General features: G+C 36.5%; 1 long non-coding RNA gene across 1 annotated transcript; it reads left to right on the top strand.

Annotated features, from left to right (window-relative positions):
* The first annotated feature begins 7,279 nt into the window (after positions 1–7,279).
* On the top strand, positions 7,280–10,070 carry LOC136070112 (uncharacterized). Its single transcript, XR_010631352.1, has 2 exons — positions 7,280–8,727; positions 9,633–10,070. It is a non-coding gene; the product is annotated as an uncharacterized LOC136070112 (long non-coding RNA).
* The last annotated feature ends 895 nt before the right edge of the window (positions 10,071–10,965 follow it).

The following is a 10,965-nucleotide window of genomic DNA, read 5'->3' on the forward strand; positions in this document are numbered from 1 at the left end:
AATGAAAAGAGGCTAAAGAGACTAAATACAAGATTAGAGTACCACATGGCAAAACCTCATACTCTTCCACATGAGGTCTCTACTTTTATATATATATATATATATTTATCACTAGCATATTGACTTAAATTTTTATATTTTGAAACCTTTCAATTTTCTCATTTTATTTTGATTTTTTGGGTAATTTTAAAGGATAAATTCATGATTTTTTTTTTTAATAAGAATTGACAATTCTTTGGGATAAGGATGCTTACAACTAGGATTAGGTCTTCTAAATTATCAATCTAATAATCAATTTTTGAAAAACAAATAATATAGTTTAACAACTAGAGTTTTCACAATTATCTTATAGAAATCTTCTAATGTATGCATGACCATTGTGACATTTCAATCCAACATGATAAATAATATTTCAATTGACTTGTAATACTCTCAAGGATCCATTAGATGTAAGAGAGTGTATGAAACCTTTTTCTCTCTCTCTTGAGAATGTCTTTCACTTCAACCAAGCTTTTGACAGCGCCACTTCACTGCGGTGCTCTACCCCACACCCTCCTAGAGAGAGAGAGAGAGAGAGAGAGAGAGAGAGAGAGAGAGAGAGAGAGAGAGAGAGAAGTTTTGGTAGAGGAAGAGAAAATAGAGTGGTGGGACTATTAAGATTAGACTGTAATTTTTTTTTTTTTTTTAATTTTTTTTAGAGTGATTGTATGTCTTCCTTGACAGTACATCTCCATTAGTTTACACAAGAGATCTGAATTAAGACTTGAAAAATGAATAGGAAGATTGGTTTGGTTAGATGGGATCACTGAATCTGAACCGCAAACTATTGTTCACAAAGAAGCTAAAGAGTGTATATAGTTTGAAGGGAAGCTTGTACAGATGGAGACAACTTTTAAGTGTGTTAAGGTCTTGGCTTTCAAGTTTCATCTACATGTGGGGGAGGAGAAAAAGAGTTTGTAAGTGGGTTAAGGTCTTAACTTTCATCTACACATAGGAAATGATCATGCTTAGGTCATAATATGTAAGAAAATAAGTGAGTTTGGGCTTTTCATAAAGTTTGGTTTGATCTGGTTTAATCTTCAATAGGAACCTATCTTTTAGATAATAGTTAACATGATCTTTTGGGTAACAGTAAAATAGAGTTAATGAAAAGAGGCTAAAGAGACTAAATACAAGATTAGAGTACCACATGGCAAAACCTCATACTCTTCCACATGAGGTCTTTGCTTATATATATATATTTATCACTAGCATATTGACTTAAATTTTTATATTTTGAAAACTTTCAATTTTCTCATTTTATTTTGATTTTTTTGGTAATTTTAAAGGATAAATTCATGAGTTTTTTTTTTTAATAAGAATTGACAATTCTTTGGGATAAGGATGCTTACAACTAGGATTAGGTCTTCTAAATTATCAATCTAATAATCAATTTTTGAAAAACAAATAATATAGTTTAACAACTAGAGTTTTCACAATTATCTTATAGAAATCTTCTAATGTATGCATGACCATTGTGACATTTCAATCCAACATGATAAATAATATTTCAATTGACTTGTAATACTCTCAAGGATCCATTAGATGTAAGAGAGCGTATGAAACCTTTTTCTCTCTCTCTTGAGAACGTCTTTCACTTCAACCAAGCTTTTGACGGCGCCACTTCACTGCGGTGCTCTACCCCACACCCTCCTTCTTCTTTTTCTGATTATTTTAGTCTTCTTTCATTCTTTTCTATACTCCTATCACCATCCTTCTATTTATTTCTTACCTTTCCCATACTTCTTTTGCACTGTTCCAACAACTAGGACCCATCTCATGTATGGTGGATTGTGGAAATCTAGAAGCACCTTTTACTTTATACCTTTTGTTTGTACTAAAAAGTGTTTTTTTTTTCAACCTTTTTCTCACCTACTTCTTTTTTTCCTACCTTTCCTTACCTTTGACTGTTTGTCTTCCTTTTTTTTTTTGTCTCGTTTCTTTCAGTTGTTCTCTGTTTGGTACTATTTGTCTCCTTCTTGTGTTGACCATGGGGGACCAGTTTCCAACTAGAGAGTTTGGCTGGACTGAGAGTAGTGGGTTCAAGATCAGTGTTGGTCCATTTGTGAAGGAATCTAATGCTTCTTCATAGGCGAGTTGCCAGGCATGGCCCTCTTTTGGAAGTTGACGTTGAAAACCTTCATATGCAACGAGATTTCTGGAGCCATTGTGCCATTAGGTTCATCATGGATTATCAAAAATTCTCCATCCATCATCTCCAACAAATAATCAACTCTGCATGGTAGATTAGAGGGGTAGTTTCAGTTATAGGACGTGATTCCTTCTTCTATTTGATACATTTTGAGGTTTTAGGGGATTTAAACCACTTTTTCTCAAAGGGGCCTTGGGTGGTGGATGAAGCTTTTCTAGTACTAGAGAAATGAAGGCCTAATCTGGTGCTTAACAGACTATAGTTGAACTTCGTCTCTTTGTGGGTTCAATTGCATGGTCTTCCCTTAGAATACCAGTATCCAGAGTTGGCTAATCGCATGGAAAAGATTATGGGTATATTTTGAAAAAGTGGACTGGGAGGATCAGATTCTTAAGAACATTAGATTTATGAGAATCAGAGATCGGATTGACCCTTGGATGCCACTGACTGTAGGCTTCATGCTGTAAATGGATGATGGTTCGAGGACCTGGGTACAATGTACATATAAGAGGGTCCATAAATTATGTGTCCGATGTGGTTTGATTGGCCATACTAGAAGCCAATGCAGTGAAAGCATGGATGAGGTAGAGAGGATGCTCATCAAACAACACAACCGAATCCAACGCGTTTGTAGTTTGGGTTTGATTCTCTAGATGCTCACTTCCACAATAAGCTTCGAGCTTTTCACAACAGACTACGCCGATGGACTACCCAAGTCAAGTATGGAAACCTTCAAACCTCTCACAATTCCTAACTTCACAATCCAGACCCTCATCTTTATCAAGCCCTACCGCAATCAAACTCCTCCTCTCACTTTCAGGAGGATGATCAGTAGGTGTTTCTTAACCCCGAGACACCTAACATCCCCAATCCCTTAAGTATTCCCCCTCCCTACCCATTTCCCCCTACATTGAACTCTAAAAGCGAACATGTAACTTAAATTCTGCACCCCTATCTTTAGGTACATATACCATCCCCCCCCCCCCAACTCCTTTCAATTCCTCTGTTTCATCCCCTACTTATACTTACACCATGAATACCTCTCCCAACCCTTCACTTGATCAATCCTCTGCTAACCTTACTGACACTGTCCTTAACACTGAGAACACTGCTACCTTTACCTTGCGACCTCCTAGGGTCATCCCTTCTGACTCTTCTCTTCATTGGACTTGGGTTGCTGACAGAGGACCCTTTATGAGAAATGTTGTTTGGCGAGATTACTCTAGAGCTGGTTCTGAAACTAATAGTGATGAGACAGTGGTGATTTTCAACCTTAATAGGCTTAATAAGGGATGTCCTGAATGGGTACGTAGGGATACATGGGGAAGAGGTCAGATTCTTGAAGACCTTAAACCCCTAATTGAGGCTTTGGTCCAATGGGTGGATAGAGACAGATTTAGATTGGAAGTGGGTGGACCTCGTGATGGGCCTCAAATACATAGACTTCAAACACTAGGCTAAAACCTTGATGGGCCTCACTTTTTGTCTGACCCTGCTCCACATCACATTGTTCATAGCCACTCTGTGAGCCTGGATATTGGACTCAACAACATACTACCCTCTGAATCTGTTGGCTTTGGCCCAGGACCTCATCCTTCACCTTTAATTGCTTCGGATCCTAACACCTCAACAAATTTGCACTGTGAGGAATGGTGGGAAGGGAATCAAGCTTCCTCCAAGAAGAGAGTTAGATCAGAATTGAGAAGGATTGGAACAAACATATGACATAAACTCCTCTGTGAATTCTTCTTAAAGGAAGGTAATCTTAATGCATCACTTGATTCCCCCTATTACATTGCTGAAGCTTCTGTTTGTTTTACCAATGAAACTACTCCTTCATATCCAAATAGGTGCTGGGAAGCTGTCCCTAAACAGCTTCCCCAGCAGTCATGAGGATCTTAAGCTAGAATTACAGAGGTTTGGGCAAATCCTCTGCAATTCTACAATGTCAACAAAAAGCCCGTGAATATAAACCTGATTTTATATTCCTTATGGAAACCAAATTAGTTCAAGGGAAGGGTGGAGATATTTGGCATAGATGTGGATTCACTGATGGTTGGAAGGTTCCTAGAGTGGGTCTTAGTGCGGGGTTGCTCCTTGCTTGGATGCCTAGGCAAAGTGTTAGTATTATTTTTAAGTTTGCTCACCTTATCCACATCAACTTCTTGGATAATAAGGGTTTACCTGCTTCTATCACTTTTGTTTATGGTCACCCTAAGCTAGCCAGGAGGGCGGAAGTTTGGCATCAGCTATTAGCTCTTAAAACTAAAGCACACCCTCAATAAATCTGCATTAGGGATTTTAATCAAATCCTATCTAGGAAGGAGAAATTCTCATTCACATAAGGCAGTATTGTTGGTGCCAATTTACTTCAACAAGTTATTTCAGATTTGAACTTATGTAGCTTATCTGCCTCTGGACAGCGATACACCTAGATGAACAATAGAGAGGATGCTGACCTTGTTATAGAAAGACTAGATAGGGCTTTTGCAAGTATTGATTGGCTCAATCAATACCCTTCCTACTCTTTGAGGAATCTGCCTATTGTTAGATTAGATCATGGCCCTATTATTCTGGATTTTGAATACCTTACTACTTTTAGGAAAAGGCCCTTTAAGTTTGAGCATATGTGGACTACTCCTTCATGTAAAGACATGGTCCAACAGGCTTGGCTCTTTCATTCTCATGGTTCTAGAGCTGAGCAATTATGGAAGAAACTCCTTAATGTTAAAAAGATAGCTCTGGTTTAGAATAAGCAGGTGTTTGGGAAAGTCGAGAGAGATATTAAACTGAAATAGGATTAGCTGCAATGAATTCAAAATTCTATTTCAACAATTGAGGATGTTAGGATGGGAAGATCCCTTAGGAATGATTTAGAAAATCTTCTAAACAGAGAAGAATTGATGTGAGCTCAAAAGGTAAGATCAAATTGGATTCTCCAAGGGGACATGAACATTAAGTTCTTTCAGACTGTGGTTAGACAAAGAAGGGCACGAAATAGAATCATTTAAATCAAGAATGATCAAGGATGCTTTATTGAAAATCCTAATGAAATTGAGGCCATCTTCACTAATCATTTTAGGTCCTACTATCAAAATTCAATTCAATCAAGTTTTGATAGCATTGTTCAAGAACTTCAATCCCTCCCTATAACTTCTCTTTCCCCTCAACAACTTGCTTCCCTTAACAAACCCATTATCGCTTCAGAGATTGAAGAATATGTTTTCCAAATTGAAGCCCACAAAGCTCCTAGGCCTGATGGCATTCCTGCTTTTTTCTTTCAGAAATATTGGGGCACTGTTAAATTTGAAGTTATTAGAACTATCTTAGCCTTCTTTCATTCTGGTTCTTTGTTTAAACCCCTTAATAAAAATTTTATTATTCTCATTCCTAAAATACCCTTTCCAGAAGAGGTTTCCCATTTTAGACCTATTAGCCGCTGTAATGTTGTTTACAAAATCATCTCTAAGGTCTTGGTTAATAGGTTGAAGCCCCTGATGGATAGCATTATCACCCTTTACTAGAATGCTTTCATTAAAGGGAGGAACATTTCTGATAACAGCCTCATCTCTCATGAAATGATTAATACACTAAGAAGGAAAAGGGAGGAAGACCGGTTTTGGAGTGCTTAAGATTGATATGAGCAAAACTTATGATAGGGTAAATTAGACCTTCCTTAAGGCTGTCTTAACAATAATAAAATTTGAGGACAAGTGGATTAAATGAATCATGAAATGTGTCACAACAGTTAGCTACACTCTTTTTGTTAATGGCAATCTGACTTCTTCTTTTAAACCCTCACAAGGGTTAAGACAGGGAGACTCTCTTTCGCCCTATCTATTCCTTTTATATGCAAACATCCTTTCTATCTCCTTATCTTAGGCACATAACCTTAAGTAGATTCAGGGTGTGAAGGTTGGTAGAAATGGACTCTCCTTCACTCATCTCTTCTTTGCCGATGACTCACTTCTTTTCTTCAAGAAGGATAATAAGACTATTACGAACTTGCAACTTATCCTCGATCGGTATTGTTTCCATTTCTGATTAGAAAAAAAACCTTGCCAAATCAGACTTGTACTATTCTCCTAATATGCCTGCTGAAGATCAGGAAAGTATTGCTCAAAATCCAACCAAGTACCTTGGAATTCACTTTAAGCTCAAAAGTAAGAGGTGTATTGATTTCCAATTTCTGGTGGACAAACTCCAAAGTTGGAAGGCAAGACTGCTCTCTCAAGCTAGCAAAACTACCTTTATTACCTCTGTCCTTCAATATCTGCCTCTATATACCTTTGCTTGCTTTAAGGTTCCTAATACCATTTGTAACAAAATGGATTCTATCATTAGGTCCTTTTGGTGGGGGCATGAGCAGGGAGAGAGGAAATTGCATCTGCTAAAATGGGATTAGATTTGTAAACCTAAGAAGTTAGGTGGCTTAGGTTTGAAAAAATTTAAATCCATGAACCAAGCTATGCTTACTAAACAGTTCTGGAAGTTAAACCACCAACCTCAGTCCCTGTTTGCTAGGACCTTTAAAGCAAAGTATTGCCCTAACTGCACTATCCAGGATTGCTGTCCCAAAAAACACCATTCTTGGTTCTAGAAAAATATTATTCATAATGACCACCCAGCCTTAAGAGAAGAGAGATGGTGGATTGGGAAGGGGTTTAATATTCTTCTAAACCATTCAAGTTGGTTCCAATGTCCTCTAAACCTACCTGATCCTAGGTTGCCAACAGGCACGATTGGAGACCTCATTGACCATAACACTTCCTTTTAAAGACCTGGTTTGGTCAGAGCTCTGTACCTCCCATAACAAGCTAATGACATTCTCCAAATTCCCATTCCCAAATCCAATTCTGCCCAAGATAAGTTGATGTGGAAACATTCTAGTAGTGGAGAATACCAGGTAAGCAAAGCCTATGACCTCATTAACAGTAAGACTTGGAGAAATTCTAGATCTAATCCATTGGATCAAGTAATTTGGACCAAGGTTTGGAAAGTGCAAGTTCCTCTCAAAGTCAATAATTTTGTTTGGAAGTTGTTGCAGGGTTGCCTACCTACATTTTCTTACTTAAGACATAGAGGTATTCCAGTAACTACTTTGTGCCCTCTCTGCAATGAAGAGGATGAGACTCCTACCCATTTATTTCTCATTTGTTCTTTTTCTAGAGCCTGTTGGCATGGCTCCTCTCTTGCCATACATGCTTCAGACTTTCACGGTACTTCTATTCAGCAATGGCTAAGCCTCATCCTTAGTAAGCACAACCTCAAGGATGAAGTCTCTATGGAGTACCTGCAAAATCTGTTTACAATCCTCTGGACCATTTGGAATCATAGGAACAAAGTGGTACATGAAGGATTATCTCCTAATCCGATGCAAGTAGTTATAATAGCTCAATCCTTATCTTGCAGGTACAAGAGCTCATTCATTGCACTGGAATCTCAATCACAGATGTTGAATCCCAATTTGCAACAGGATCATGGCAACTTATCCTAAAGGTTGTTGGTTTCAAGAATAAAAGGAAGAATAGATGTGCATATGTGTATGAAGCCGTTAATCTATAGGGAGCATGTGTACTTTTTGGTGTCAGCAGTAGTGTAACTAGGACAACACTGGGGGTGTTGCTTGAAGTTGTGGTGGAAGCATGTTTCACTGCATCTAATCATGGTCTTCAACAAATTTTGATCCTAAGTGATAGCAGAGGTCTCCTCAAAGTTTTTCATAACAGAAGAACCTCTAGTTGGCAGGACAACACTAGATTTGCTAATCTTGCTTTTCTATTTCAAACTGGCTTAGTCTACAAAATGATCTTAGTCCTCTCTTTGCTTGTTAACCCCTTATATGTTTTAGCTAAAAAGGTAACTTGTACGCTTATAAACTTTTGCTGGGTTAATCCAGCTCTTTTGTGACTGTTTGTGTTTGTACTCCCTGTTTGTGGTACTAAAAAAAAAGGATCCATTAAAATAAATCAATTTTAAAATTATGCATTTATACCCACTTTGAAATGAAAATCAATTTTCCGTCTAACTAGATCAAAATCTCAAAATTTCACCTAAAAGTGACTAGTTTGCCATTGAATTCCATAGGGCTGAAAAAAAAAATCGAATGGACTGCCTGAACTAGGCTGATTTTTTCAATTTTTTTTTTCTCAATTTGGATTGGTTTCGTCTGGTTTTTTAAAAACCAATTTTTTTTTTCCAGTTTGATCCTGATTTCAATCACAAGGAGACCGAATCGAACCGAAACCGACCAAATAATAAAGCCCAACCCATCAAACTAACTAAAGATTAAACTAATTAAAAAAAAAACCATTTAAACTAATTAACTAAAACAAACACATTTAAACTAAAACTAAAAAAAACCCTACCCCCACCCCCTTATTTTTCTCTATCAGTCGCCTCTCTCACTAAAAAAACACAGCCACCTCCCTCACTTTCTTGATTTCACCCAAATCCGCCCAAACCCACGCTGCGCATGCCGGCCTCCAAAAAAGCTTATGCACTACCCATGATCTCCCCATGCCAACATTACTCCGGTAAGGCCAATGCTCTCTCTCTCTCTCTCCATGATTCTCTTTCTTCCCTATTTTCTCTCTCTCTAGGTTTTGTTGTTTATTTGAACCTCTCTCTCTAATTTTTATGTGATAAAACAGTTAAGAGTTTGGAAAAAATGAAAATCGAACTGCATCAAACCAATGCAAACCAAACTTGTTCAAGATTCCAACAAGTGTGGTCAGTTTCAGTCCCAAGTTTTTAAATATCGACTACTTTGGTTCAGTCCAAAAACAACCCTTAGGACCGACAGATTTCACCCCTAGAATTCCACAATGACCCATGATGATGGGAATTTCATCCGAGGTCAAATATGGACTTTGAAAAAAAAAAAAACACTCTAATTTAAGTAATAATGTGTTATACTCTATTTGCATTATTTTAAGACAAACTTTTCAGTCTCTCGGATACATGGAAGGTGAATGGACCACCACCAAACACAAAAAAGACACTCTAATAAGTATTTTTAAGGAAGATGATGAATTGGTCTCCCTTCTACAATAATTATATCTTGTCTCTTTCAAAGATTAAGACTCTAAAAATAGGTGAACTTTCTTCTAGTAAAGCTTGTAGTCTGAGTGAAACTCCCAACCCCCCTTTCTTGATTGTTTTCCTGTAAAGTTATCGTAAAATTGATTGATTGATTGATTTTTCCTGAATTGTTGGATGATTGATTTATTGTTCTTATGTCTAGCTAGCAACCTAATAATGGTCCTTCGCTGACAAAAGGACTATACAAGAAGCTTTTGGCAGTAGTTAAAAGTTTCTGAATTTACATCATCTTTTGAGAAAAAAATTTGAATCCTTCTCTTTCTCTAGTCTCTATATATGTCTACCTTTGAAAAAATCTTGTATTTACTTTGGGTTATCTTTATCCTCGCGTGGGCAGCATTTGGCAGTTTTATTATCTGGCTAGTTGTGATGCAGATGATACATCCTAATCCAGATATCAAGAGAGAAGAGATTTGTATTACTTCTGTTGCTGGCTTTCTTTTTGGTGGTATGACTCTCGTGCCTTTTGTTAAACTACTCATTGAAGTGTTTTTGCAATGTTGGAAGTCTGTACCTTCACTACTGCCTCGCAGAGCCAACTTAGCCAAGGTCACACCTTTCTCAACTTAAATGGCCAAGAATGCTTGATCAATGGTGTTAAAAGTCTGTAATTATTATTTGCCATGATTTTGAAATGGACACTATGTAAATATTTTGTTTGAATAATGATTTAGAATTGCGATTATGTAAACACTCAGTTCAGGCCAGGGAACATATATGTCAATAGTATTATGATATCTACTTTTTTAGCAAGTTTATCTACATTAGAGATGAACAGATTCTATAGTTCTTCTGTATGTTTCTTATTCTAGCTACATTAGTTATACAGAATTTTTTATTATTATTAATATTTTAATCACATGAAATTATTGCAATGGTGTTCTTGGGATAATTTACTATCATACCTCAGATAATCGTGTCTTTATGAGTTGCATAAATAATTTATAGTAATTTTAATGAAGCATGTGTGAGTTTGACAGGGCCGTAACTTTATTTTTGGTGGTGTTTTGATGGGTAATTATTGAGTATTCAATAATTTTCTGTTTTGATTGACAAAGATTCAAATTCAAATTCAAATTGCAGAACTTATATCATGGAATTGAGTGCACTATCAATTTTTATATATGGAGAAGATTTGCTGCCAATTTTTTTTCCCCTTATTGTTGCAAAAACTATATAAACAACTTTTTAACCAATATATTTATATATATATAATAATAGGTTGAGATTTTATCGTATTTATATAATTAAAAAAAGAAAGATATTTAGCATCTTAATTTTGAGGATCTAATTCTCTTTTTGGTTAAAATATAAGACATTGAAGGAGAGAGGTGGCATTCCTAGAGTGTTGTACATGAGCCCAACACAAGGGTGTTTTAAACCTTAAGCTTAGGTTTGCCAACTCTATCTATGGTGAAACTTTAACCAAACACTTATGGCAAGAATTCAAGTTTATACCACCTCACTAACGAGTTTTGGTGGGACCTAATTCACTAGGTTCATTTTACTACAATTTTTTTTTTTTTTTTTTTTTTTTTTTTGAGAAGCATTTTACTACAACTTGTATACACAAGTTATAAATAATGAGTAATAAACATCATGACTTTCAGCATATATATTTATAATCTCACTTTCAGCATTTTTAAAAGGGGTAATTCGTTGAAAACTAA

Source organism: Quercus suber, unplaced genomic scaffold (genome assembly GCF_002906115.3).
Source record: "Quercus suber isolate HL8 unplaced genomic scaffold, Cork oak 2.0 scaffold_211, whole genome shotgun sequence".
Classification (NCBI taxonomy): Eukaryota; Viridiplantae; Streptophyta; class Magnoliopsida; order Fagales; family Fagaceae; genus Quercus; species Quercus suber.